The 11,848-nt window shown below is 43.0% G+C and overlaps 1 non-coding gene across 1 annotated transcript; it reads right to left on the bottom strand.

The window, feature by feature from the left end:
• Positions 1-10,446: 10,446 nt before the first annotated feature.
• Positions 10,447-10,606, bottom strand: LOC114811503. The gene has a single exon (XR_003759201.1). It is a non-coding gene; the product is annotated as a U1 spliceosomal RNA (small nuclear RNA).
• Positions 10,607-11,848: the final 1,242 nt, after the last annotated feature.

The following is an 11,848-nucleotide window of genomic DNA, read 5'->3' as shown; positions in this document are numbered from 1 at the left end:
TAAAGAAAAGTTAAGAAGCATAACACTGAATTCTACTAATGACATGCCCACATTACAAGGAGACATCAGGAGGTCCTGAGTCATCCAACATTTAAACTAACACCCCCCCTAAAAACAAGATGTAGTCAGCATTGATGTGGGAAAATTAGAGAGTGTCTCCTAAGGGCTCTCAAAGTTCTGATGATGAGTGGCAGAGGTTACTCATGCCTCTCTATGGCCCATAACTCTGCCAACACGTAGCAGATAACTTTCTTCAGAGCCTCTGAGGGTTTTCGTGAGTCACTCCAATCCCACTGTCTCCCTTTTAGGACTAGTTGCTACTGGTGTAGGTTTGTTGCCCAGGATGATGTCTGAATCAGTTCTTTAAGGGTAGAAGAAAATGAGCAGATCTCCTCTTCCTGCCTCCCACCATGCCAACTGAGGGTGTATTTTCTCTTACCCTAGTCACTTTCAAGAGGTTTGGATGAGAGCTGCATGGGACTCTCTCCTGAAGTTAAGCCCTGATGTTGGGAGATAAGGTGGAAGCCCACAAGGGCTGCGGTTCTGAGAACGGATGGAGGAGGAGATGGGGAGAGGATTCAGACAGTTAGGGAGCGCCTAAACCGAGAGCTACCCGGGAGGCAGAGCGCCTCAAAGGTTTCCGTCTTTCAACACGTGCTCCCCTTGTTTTGCTTTTGAGATCAGAAAACTAATGGTGACCATCCAAAAAGTGATGAATCAAACTGTATAAAGTTCCCAGTGGATAAATGTGTCAACAGCCTCTCTGCTCAGAAGTGAGCGATTACTATGGAAACCACGAGATATTAAAAAAGGTATTACCAGCCTGAATAATTTAAATCCTCTTTTTAATAACACTGGATACAAGTTGACGAGAGTGTTGATAGTATCCTTTTTGCGTTTCTATCCGAACACATCTCCAAAAGAGGGGAAGAACGCTAGTTTGAGGGGAGCACAGAAGCAAACAAAATCTAAGCAGGAGTAGCAGCCATAGCTCAATCATAGCCAGTCTAGTCCTCCACGTGGATGTGGATTTCCTTCCAGATGTCTTTCTCCTCCAGGAGCTTAGCACTAAGCCATCTTGTTGGTTTAGACACAGGACATGGGAGTCAAGAGAATGCTAGGATACACTTGGCTGCCGTATGGTGAACTCAAATGAGACATGTGTAAGTAGGGAAAACCGAAGAAACATTTTAAATGTAGTGGCATAGTCTTATACCGTAACACGCGGTTGTTGTGGAACCATCTGCAGCAAACGAGCCCGGCCAGGATCTTTAAAGTTGACATTGATAAACTAGATGTTTTAAAAAAAAATCACTGGGGCCAGAGAGCGTCTACCTGAAAGTGCTGAAAGAATTCAGTGGGAAGTCACTGATTGCCTGGCAAAAGTGTTTGACTTATTGTTACAAATGGCCAGTGAACTGGATAGAGGCTCTCTAACATTACTCTCATTTACAAGAAGGGTTCCAGAGGTGAATTTATAGAGCAGAGAGTCTCACAGATGTACCTGGCAAGTTGGGAGAGTCTGTAATTAAGCTCAGAATTAACGAGCACCATAGAAAACGTAATATGTTGGGGTGGGGAGATATAGTTTCAGCAAGGGAAAGTCACACCTCAGTCTCCTGGAGTTGTTTTGAAGAGTCAACAAGCATCTACATAGAGGGAAAGCGCCGGACTTACATTTTCAATAGTACACTGGCCAAGTTCCATACCACAGTTTTGTTGTTGTTGTTTTTAACTGAGATATCAGGGGAATAGTGTCAGATAGAAAACTTACCCAAAGATAAGAAATAGATGGTAGCGATAAATAGTGCTTTTTTTCAGGATGGGAAAAGTGTAAATAGTTGGGTACTCCAGGGATCAGTGCTAGGACCAGTTTTGCAATACATACAAATTATCTAGAAGAGGAGTGTGCAGTGAAATCTCCAAGTTTACAGATGACACTAAGCACTTCCAGGTGGTGGAATGCCATGCAGATGGAGATAAACTGACTAAACTTTGAAAAGTGAGTGCACTGAAAAATGACAGATGAGCTTCAATATGAGCAAATATGAGATGCTGCATCTAGGGAAAAATAATCCAAACTACAACTACATGCTGATGATCTCTGAGCTATCAATCACAACCCAGGAAAGAGATCTCAGAGTCACTGTTGAGTGGTACTTCAAATTAAAGGTTCAATGCGGAGCACCAGTCAAAAAGGTCAGCAAAATGCTAAGCCGTTTCAGCAAAGACACTCAAAACCAAACCAAAGGTATAGATTAGCACCCCTGGAACCCGTGGTACACCCAACTAGAGCTCTGAGTGTAATTCTGATCACCACATTTTAGGATGTCTATAATAGAGCTGGAGAAGGACAACCAAGATGATCAGAGGCATGGACAAGCTTTTATATGAAGGAAGACAAATATGAAGTAGGGATATGAATGCAGCCTATAAATCACATTGGTTATAGCCGAGGAAACTGCAATTGTTCTTCACCAAATTTCACATTTTCTCCAAACATCTTGTTGCCATTGTCAAAGACAGAATGTTGGCCTGGATTGACCATTGGCTGACCTTGAAATGTCACTTTTTGTATTCTTCTTCCAAGAAGCATATTCAAAGAGGGAAAAGGGAATATCAGCGTGGCACAGGCTAATCTCTGCCTACATGCAGAGGGGAATGGAGGATTGATATATATTTTTTTTTTTTCAGCCACCGTGTCATGCATAGATAGGGTCAGCACCGGGGGTGTAATTCATGTACATCACTTAAAATACACAAGACTGTTTTGCATCTAGTTTAATGTGCAGATATGCACATATAGATCAATAGATATGGATTGTACACCAGGAATGCAGAATTTACTCCAATTTGGACAATTGTGAAATCTTGCATCCATCACTTTGTCACCCTCCTTGCCCTGCCAGCCGCAAACATTTTGCTTTGAAATGAAATTGGACCTGAGCAATAACAAAACTCTCTCTTCAAAGCATACCGGGATTTTGCCAACGTTCCTAAGCACGTCACTGTAGGAATAACTCAGTGATTCCCAGGAAATGTCTCTTCCTAATCTGACTCATTCATTCAGTTTATTTATTGAGCATTTACTCTGTGTGGAGCACTGTACTAAGCACTGGGAAAGTGCAGTGCAGCAATAAAGAGTGACAATCCCTGCCCAAAACAAGTTCACAGTCTAGAGATGGGGAGACAGACATCAGTACAACTAAGCAGGCATGAATATAAATAAAATTACAGATATACATTTAAATACTGTGGGCCAGGGAGAGGAAGGAAGACCAAAGGGAGCAAGTCAGGGTGATGCAGAAGGGAGTGGGAGATGAGGAAATTTGGGGCTTAGTCTGGGAAGGCCTCTTAGAGGAGATGTGCCTTCAATAAGACTTTGAAGGCAGGGGAGAGTAGTTGTCTGGTGGATTTGAGGAAGGAGGGCATTCCAGGCCAGCAGTAAGACGTGGGCCAGGGGGTTGGTGGCAAAACAGGAGAAATCAAGGCACCATGAGGTTAGTACCAGCAAAGTCGAAGCGTGCAGGCTGGGATGTAGAAGGGGAGAAGCGAGGTGAGGTAGGAGGGGTTGAGGTGATGGAGTGCTTTAAAGCCACTTCCTCATTTCTTTTTCCTTTCATTCTAACCCTACTACATCACACCGACTTCTCCCAGCAGCCAAAACCTAAGGGATAGAAGGTATCACTCTATTCCCTTGGGGAGGATGTGTGAAGTGGAATGGCAGAGCTGACGGGCACACAGTGACATTTTCCTAGAAGGAAAAGTACAAATACTTGCAAGGAAATCCAACATTATTCCAGTGTGGAAGTGAATGGATTCATCCCTGGAAAATGTGAAAGTCAGTTTCCACTGCCTCCTGACAGACCCAGACCTCAAGAGGCAGCTGAAGAACGTGCTGTTCCCTGCTCTCCGTACCTGGGTTCAATGCACTTTCTTTGAGAGTAGGCTCATCATCAGTGGCATTTTACTGAGCACTTACTCTGTACAAAGCACTGTATTAAGTCCTTAGGAGTGTACAACACAGAAAGTTGTTCGACACATTTCCTGCCCGTAAACATTTTCTGAAATCTAATGATCTTGGTCTACCCTTGCATGGAGGGCTGAAGGGAGAAAATGGAAGTCATGAGGGCTTGTTATAGTTTACAGGGCAACTCCAGATGCTCTGAATTGGGAAACAGCATGGCTTAGTGGAAAGAGTACGGGTTTGGGAGTCAGAGATCATGGGTTCTAATCCCGGCTCCTCCGCTTGTCCGCTGTGTGACCCTGGGCAAGTCGCTCAACTTCTCTGTGCCTCAGTTACCTCATCTGTAAAATGGGGATCAAGACTGTGAGCCCCACGTGGGACAACCTGATTACTTTATATCTACCCCAGCACTTAGAACAGTGCTTGGCACATAGTAAGCGCTTACCAAATACCATCATTTGAGCACCATTCTTCCTTCCAAAAATTCCTTCATCCCAGGCCTGAGAGATGCAAAAGCACTCTGAGACAGTTTCAGCAAGGAATGGGTTTGGGATCTGATAAGATGAGTATACAGAAAATCAGTGAGAAGGAATTTTGTTTTCTCAGGATCAGAGTTAATCAATCAATGGTCTTTATTGAACACTTACTGTGTACAGAGCACTATACTAAAAGCTTGGGAGTCTGCAGTATAACAGAGTTAGTAGACACATTCCTTGCCCACAGATTAGAAGGACTAACTGAGGAATAGAATAAACCCAGCATGAAATTGTGTTGTGGTGCAGGTTGTTTTTTGTTAAGTCCACTCACAAGAACGTGCCCGAGTAGTAATGAGATGGAATTTAGGATAAGCATTCCAGCCATGTTATTCTTTGGAAATGCTGGGAGCCACATAATATTTAAAACCCCTCTCCTGTGCCTAGCGCATCTGGAATGAGGTCAAGATTAATTGCCAGCCTGATGAAGTTCTGAAGGAGCAAGAGCTTAACTTGACAAGTCTTACTTTGCTTAGATCAGTGGGATATTGCTCATTACTGATCTGTAATTAAGCAATTACAGCTGTTTAATAGAAAACCTAAGAGTCAGCCACTCAGTCAACAGTCTCTTTTAAGTTTCTACTGGGAGCAGAGCAGAGCCTCTGTTCTAAAACAGTCTCCATTTTTTCCAATTCCTGTATGTCAGGTAAATCTACCTGCAGCTGCTCTCCAACTCCCCGCAGCTATGAGATATCATTTGTGACTTCATAAGCTCATACTGTAGACTGTAAGTTCACCTTCTAGTCTGAAAGCTCGCTGTAGGCAGTGAATGTGTCTACTAACTCTGCTGCATTGTGCTCTCCTGAGCACTTAGTACAGTGCTCTGCACACAGTAAGCACTCAATAAATACCATTGATGATGTTCTAGAGTGTTTCTCCTGTCTATCTGTCCGTTCGATTTACAGTGGCACTATTTCTGTTCACCATGGAGACACTGCTAGGGTATCTTGCTGTAACTGATTCTTCTTGCACATCCCGTCCAGTGAAGGTGAATTGGGGGGAGATGATTGCTGGGCTGATGCCTTGAGACTGTGTAAGTGACCCAAGCTGTCTATCAGTATCTCAAAGGATATACTGCCTTCTTGATTCACTTTTCTACTCTTTTGTCTTTCTGAACACCACTGAATAGTGTGCTGTTTTAGATAGCGGAATTCATTGAAGCATTCAACAATGTGTCATCGTTAGAGGACAGCCACATATAGGCTGTTACTTAACCTCAGCTTCTTCTAGTGAAATGTCTTCCAATAGGACTTACTAATTCTGAGATGTAGTTCATAATCACTTATGTGTCTTCTTGTGGGTATGCTTCCTGAGGATAGTTTTCAACATGTTGAAGCTTCTGGAGGTGTGGTTCAATGATATCCCAGTCTGTTGTATTGAAAGAGCTCCTCAAAATCATATTCTCATTCCAGCTTCAACCTACTTTGTTGGGTTTTTTGAGCCTGGTTATGTAGAATAAGTTGAGCTAGATTGGACCTAGTGAGTAAATCATTAGATTGCTCCATTAGGATAAGGACAGAATTGGAAGGGTTGAATTGATCCTGGCCCCATCAAGAACCGAAAATATATGCTAAGAGATATTGAAGTGATTGGAGAGACTAGAGTCATGGAAACTTCTTCTGGAGGGTATGGATTTTTAGCTCAAGTCTACCCGCTAAAAGTGGGGCTGAATATGAAAAAAATTCATAGATTCACTGCCAAATTTTGCATTAGTTTGCGAACGCATTCTAATATTTCCATGGTTAACTTACATAAGAATGAGTGGCTTTTGGTTTACCTACTTTAATCAATAGTAGAAGCAGAGTGGCCTAGTGGAAAGAGCGCTGGCCAGGGAGTCAGAGAACGTGGGTTCTAATCCCAGCTCCGCCACTTCTCTGCTGTGTGACTTTGGGCATGTCACTTCTCTGTGCACTTGTTACCTCATCTGTGAAACAGGGGTTAAGACTGTGAACCTCATGTGGGATAGGGACTGTGTATAACTCCAGGGCTTAGTACAGTTCCTGGCACAAAATAAGAACTTAACAAATACCATTAAAAATATATTTTTTTTGAACAGTTACTGTACAAAGATCACTGTACAAAGCCCTTGGGAGAGTACAATAGAGTAAGTGTAGATAGGATTCCTGCCCTCATGGAGCTTACATAACAATCACATTGTTTGGATGCTCTGCATGGATGCCTGCTTGTTTGAAGATACGGACTGCTTGGGGATGGGGGGGGGGGGTGTACCTGTATAAGTGGGTGTTGGTAAGGAAATGATGAAACTCCTAAACCCAAGATCAGCACTTCCCTTCCCCCAAAGAATGATAATATAGTGCCTTAAAAAAAAAGGGTGGGGGGAGGTAGAGGTGAAGACACTCTGCTTTGAAAAATCAAGTCTCACTCATTTCTCGTTCATTATGAGTTACTATTGCTTTTCAGAGCTCTCAAAAAGCAGCAGCTTCCTCTTTAAGGAATCTTTCCAATATTGCCATATTTTTTGTGCAACTTGCTGTTTAAAATTCAAGCATTTTCTTTCCCCCTTTTCCTAATGACACATGTGCAATTCAGCCACTACACACTGCTCTTGGCAACACTGGCTCCATTGTCAGTGATAATAAGACCAGAGGAGAGAACCCTGGGGCGTAAACCACACATTTATGTGGTTTTTAAGCTTTATTAGCTTGTTGGCTGCTGGGTGATCTTTGTTAAACCCAGAGATCCAAACTACAGCTTGTTTGCAAAAAGCCACTGCCAGGGTCTGAGCCTAGGCTTGTGGCAGTGGCAATCCTGAGAGCTAAGACACTTTTTCCCCTCAAGTGTTTGCCCACTGTCCTCGAGTCTTGTGGGGACAGTTTGGATGCTAAACTGTATTATGTAGCTTGAGTGAAGTGGTGGGTGGAATCAATGTTCAAGGAGGTATTTATAACTCCCAGGACACCACAATCACCTTCTGATTTGTTTGATTTTGAACTTTCGTTAGGCCATGAGGAGCATAGCTGTTCACCACCAACATCCAGTGTTCCCCTGTACTGTTGAAATAAGCTTTTGAGCCGTTCAATGCAGCTTCTTGTGTTCCCTGGCTGTCTACTTTATGGTATGAATTTATAGCCTTCTTGGTTTGGCTAAGAATGTTAAATTCCTCTTCATCCAGTCACTTTTCCATGGGGAGGCAGCCATCTTCAACACAGGCTCACTCTTATGTTGGCAAAGAAATGTGTTCTAGCCATTAAAGCACAACATAGAAAGCAGGAAACCCTGGGTAAAATTCCTGGTAAGCAGCTCTGCCAGTGACTTCCCTGGCATTTCAAGGGACTCAAGTGGGACAAATGCTGTGACAGGGACAAGTGCTGTCAGTCAAAACAGTGATCACGGTCACATCCGTGAAGCTGAGTAATCAGTCGACCCATCGATCGTGCTTACTCACTGTACTAAGCACTTGAGAGAGAATAACGTCCGTGAGTTGGTAGACACGTTCTCTGCCCACCATGCCTAGGTGTAAAGGTGACAAAGTAAATTTTGGGCCCACCAACATCCATCTGCTTCTTCTAACCTCAAACAGCTGTGGGAATCCCTCCTTTTTACACCCAGAAAAATAACCGTTTTAGCATTCTGTCCCCAAATGTTACTTATTCAATGTTACAAAACCAAGAAAATCCCCTGGTCAACAGTCCAGTCCCTACATCTCAGTTCCCACCATTTTCGGGTGGTAATCCCTATTTTTGTTGCATTAGAAGGTATTTTTATCAGCTGCTATGATTGTCCCCTGATAGAACTGGTTTTCCCCTGGGGCTCACACACTCCTTTTTGTCCTTTTTGTCTTTGTTATTCATGGACACCACTAATGTTCCCTTTCCATCATCCTTCATTGTTTCTCTATTCACATGCTGGGAACAGACCAGCCTGTTCTTTCTTCTTCCCCACCAATCAATCCTTTCTCTAGTTTCTCAATCTCAGCCACAACCTTTGAGGGAATTTTCTTCACCACATGCTCAAAAAAAAAAAAAAAAGCCTTAAAGTACTAAGACTTTCTAGCACACTTCAGCTAGCTTGTTGGGTGCCTCCTTATTCAATTCAAATCAAACTCAGCCAATGAATTACAATAGGAAAATTGAACTGAGTTCAACCCCCTTAACTCTATTTATTTTTCCATTAGTGGTAAGGGATGGTCTACACAAGAGTGAATTAGAATTTGCTTGGATTCTAGCAATTTACATTTTCCGGTTGTTTTGAAGAGGACAATCCGTGAGTGTGTTACCAGGAGAGTGAAAGAGTAACTCAGTTTCCAGTTACAGAGTTACTGGATTCCAAAATAGGATTTCTTGCCAGGGTTTAGACTAGCAACATTAGAGGCTTAGAAAAATGTGGCTCTTTATCCACATTCCGTCCTTCAGATCTTTAACAGCTAACTTTACCAGATCCCAAAGAGTCAACTCTCTATCAAATGCGAACCACTCCGTGACTCTCCGGTACTTGGGATACTGTGTGCAGTTCTGATTGCTCCACCTTAGGAAGCAAAACTAGATGTGAAGTAGGTAAAGTGAAGGGTAACCAGTATTGAGGATGGAGAAGTTTCTGGATGAAGAGAGATGGAGACGATTACCACTCTTCTGTCTGGAATAAGAAGCAGCCTAGCCTAATGGATAGAGCACGTACCTGGGAGTCGGAAAGACCTGGATTCTAATCCTGGCAAATCACTTGTCCGTTGTGTGACCTTGGGCAAGCCACTTTACTTTTCTGTACCTCAGTTACCTCCTCTGTAAAATGGGGATTAAAACTGTGAGGCCGGCAGTTAGTAAGCACTTAACAGATACCATTATAAATTATTGAAGCCTACAGAATTGTGGTGGGTCTGGACAGATCAAACAGGTTATTGCCATCCAGCAAATCCTACACCATCAGAACAAAGGGCATCCTTTGAAGCTTGAAGGTGGTCAGATCCTAACCAGAGAAAAGGAAACATTTCTGCTCACGGTGGGTGGTCAGTGGGTGGTATTTGTTTCCCCAGAAAATTATAAGGGCCAAAAAAAGCAGAGGTCTATCTAAATTAATGGATGAGAGCCCCATAATGCGTTATTATGGGGAAAGTTAGGGTTATAGAGGGAAAGGCCAAGGGTGTTAGCTGATTCCATCATCCATTTCCTCCAAGCATCCTGTTATCACTTCCGGAGACAGAATTCTGGGCTGGAGACACCGCTGGTCTGACTCAGTAATAACATTTCTCTCTGGATTACCTAAGAAACATACTAATCTCTGGGCCGTAACCACACTGCTCATAAAGGGTAATATGAACCTTCTTCATAAAGACAGATATTCCCTTCCTGATCCCCCGAAGATCAGGCAAGCTGCCACGAAGACAAGTCCCAGATAATGGCTCAGCCAAATTCACACAGCTCTTTCCGATAATCTTCCTCTCCAAGGGTGGACAAGAAGCCAATTTAATTTGAAGATTCCAGCCTAGGTAGTCTTTCCCAAAGGCTAAGCTACAAATAAATGGAAGAGACATATTTGAGAAAGCATTCAAGACAGATCTGCTTTATGTCCTGACAGTTGACCATTGACTCTGGAGTCTCTCTAGCTCAATGGAGTCAATTACAATGTGTGTGTGTATATATATATATTTATATATACACACATCATATATATATATATATGTGTACATATATATTATTTTATTTATAAAATTTTATATATATGAAATTACACACACAAAACCAGGCATCAGGTGCTGTAAACATTAAGCACAGTAATTCCAACAAGAGAAAACATTTTTGACTGCACAGTGTGGTCAGGGCTATGAATCCCACACTGGCCTTTTCAACCACACCTGAATTTGTAGATGAACCTCACCATCAGTGATGTCGTCTTTGAATACAAAGGACAACTCTATCTAGATACCCACTTACATACACAAACCTGGAGTTATTTTTAGTTTTCAAAAATGATACTGCTGACAGTAAGATCATGTCAAGGCGAATGAAGTCTTCCCCCACTATCACAAATTATGCTGTCGAATTCCCGACCTTTGGAACATTGCAGGGGTCAGCACACCCAGAATTCAGTGGCTGAGTCTCACCCTAGGAAAACCACCTCCATGATCACCGTGTCTCTCCTGCCAGGTCTTTACCAACTCTAGTCATCCATACTTCACGGATCATTTTTCTACAAAAATGTTCAGTCCATGTCCTGTTGGAATCTCCATTAGGCCACACAAGCACCCAGTGCCCAACTGACTGTGAATTTCTTCCCAGCATTTAGAATGGTCCCCAGTAACCTCCAGTGGTTGCCTATCCACTGCCGCATCAAACAGAAACTCTTTACCACTGGCTTTAGAGTATCAACCAGCTTGCCCCAGCCTTCCTCGCCTCACTAATCTACTGCTTTTCAGCCCACACTCTCTTCACCTCTAGCATCAGCTTACTTCATGTGTCCCAGTCTCATCTGTCTCAACACCGACCACTTACCTAAATCTTTCCCCTGGTCTAGAACTCCCTCCCCGTCCATATACACCAGACCACCACCCTCTCCACATTCAAAGCATTGTTAAGGTCACATCTCCTCCAAGAGGCCTTCCCCAATTAAGCCGTTTTCCCCTCAGCTCTCTCTCCCTTCTGAGTCATCTATGCACTTGGATATTTGATATTCATCCCACCCCCAACCCCACTACACTTATGTACATATCTTTAAATTATATATTGTAAATTCATTTATATTAATGTCTCCCTCCCCCTGTAGCCTGTTAGATCGTTATTACCAGTGAACATGTCCACTGATTCTGTTATACAGTACTCTCACAAACCCTTAGTACGGTGTCTGCACATAGTAATTGCTCAATAAATACCACTGATCGATTAATGAATTTGAGTCGGACTGAAAAGAACGATTCACAACCAAAACTACTCCACACTGTATGCACTTAAAAAAAATTGTTTGCCACACTTTATGAATTTGACCCTTTCAAGTCTTGTGTCTGTTACTGATTGATTTTGGAGACTCCTTCTCTTAATCGGTCAGTGGTATTGAGCACTTACTGTATGCAGAGCACTGTATTGAGCTTTAGAAAGAGTACAATGAAATAGAATTGGTAGGCACAATCCCTGCCCACAGGGAACTCATAGTCTAGAGAGAAGGGCAGCCAATAAAATAATTAACCCCCTCCCTGAGACCTGGGTGCTGGGGATCCTCAGTGTGTGTTCAGTTTGCCTTCCTGAGATTTCACATGTGTGAGTATAGCCCATCTACTCAGGTACCACCTAGAGAAGCAACATGGCCTGGTGGATAGAGCCCAGGCCTGGGAGTCAGAAGGTCCTGCTTTCTAACCCCAGGTCCGCCACTTGTCTGCTATGTGATGTTGGGTAAGTCACTTCAT

This window comes from Ornithorhynchus anatinus, chromosome 4 (assembly GCF_004115215.2).
Source record: "Ornithorhynchus anatinus isolate Pmale09 chromosome 4, mOrnAna1.pri.v4, whole genome shotgun sequence".
Classification (NCBI taxonomy): Eukaryota; Metazoa; Chordata; class Mammalia; order Monotremata; family Ornithorhynchidae; genus Ornithorhynchus; species Ornithorhynchus anatinus.
This window is presented reverse-complemented; position numbering and strand designations above follow the sequence as displayed.